At 32.9% G+C, this 1,076-nt stretch overlaps 1 pseudogene; it reads left to right on the top strand.

Moving 5' to 3' along the window:
- Positions 1-471: 471 nt before the first annotated feature.
- Positions 472-590, top strand: LOC128248638 (5S ribosomal RNA; annotated as a pseudogene).
- Positions 591-1,076: the final 486 nt, after the last annotated feature.

Below are 1,076 nucleotides of genomic sequence, written 5' to 3'. Positions count from 1 at the left end.
CAGCTAGATAAAATATTGCGGTTATTTAGTATTGATAAATAATTGAATGTTTTTATTTTCTTTGTATGAACTATTTTGTAGAATAAGGCAAACGCTATATGGTAGGAAATAAAATATATTTGGTAAATGTCATCCAGAAATTCCCAACATTGGTGCATGTATGTATGTATGTATGTATGTACGTATATCAGATTTTTAGGCGTCTGACGGCGGATGACGTAGGAAGTATACTTTTGACGCCACGGCTCTGTCAATATTAAACATATCATATTCACATAAGCAAACTTGCATGTGTGTGTGTGTGTGTGTGTGTGTGTGTGTGTGTGTGGATACACAGATGCATATATATATACATATATATATATATATATACATATACATATATATACACATTCATTTACATACGTGTATACACATACATATATATCTGTATATCTTTATCTATATCTATATATACGCTTATATATATATGCTTACAGCCATATCACGTTGAAAGCACCGGTTCTCGTCCAATCACCGAAGTTAAGCAACATCGAGCCTAGTTAGTACTTAGATGGGTGAATGCTTGGGAAACCTAGGTGCTGTAAGCATTCTGTTAATTTTAAAGGTGGTGCTCCAGCATGGCCGCAGTCAAATGACTGAAACAAATAAAATAATATATATATATATATATATATATATATATATATATATATATGCATGTATATATATATTTGTGTATATATATATGTATGTATGCATCTTATTTCATATATGGTAATGGACACCTAATATCGGGGACTCATATACAGTCATATACGTGTTAACACACGGCATACACAAACACCCTCACCGAAAAAGTTTAACGCACAGACGCCAGTGTCCTCGCCTCCGTGTGAAAATATATATAAACTTTTGTTTGTGAAGTTGATGACTGGCTTCGTCCCTACTCAGAATTTTTCGCAATATGTGATATTTCAAATGACACAGACATTATTGGAGGTTCTTAAGTGGTTGTACGCAGAAGAAAGTAAAAGTGGAATCGTTTTTTGTTTATTGTCTAAAGTTTGCTCAAGTCATGAGATGGTCAACAAAAT

Source organism: Octopus bimaculoides, chromosome 8, assembly GCF_046866305.1.
Source record: "Octopus bimaculoides isolate indiv1 chromosome 8, ASM4686630v1, whole genome shotgun sequence".
NCBI classification, from domain to species: domain Eukaryota; kingdom Metazoa; phylum Mollusca; class Cephalopoda; order Octopoda; family Octopodidae; genus Octopus; species Octopus bimaculoides.
The sequence above is the reverse complement of the archived record's forward strand: the minus strand, read 5'-3'. Positions and strand labels throughout refer to the sequence as shown.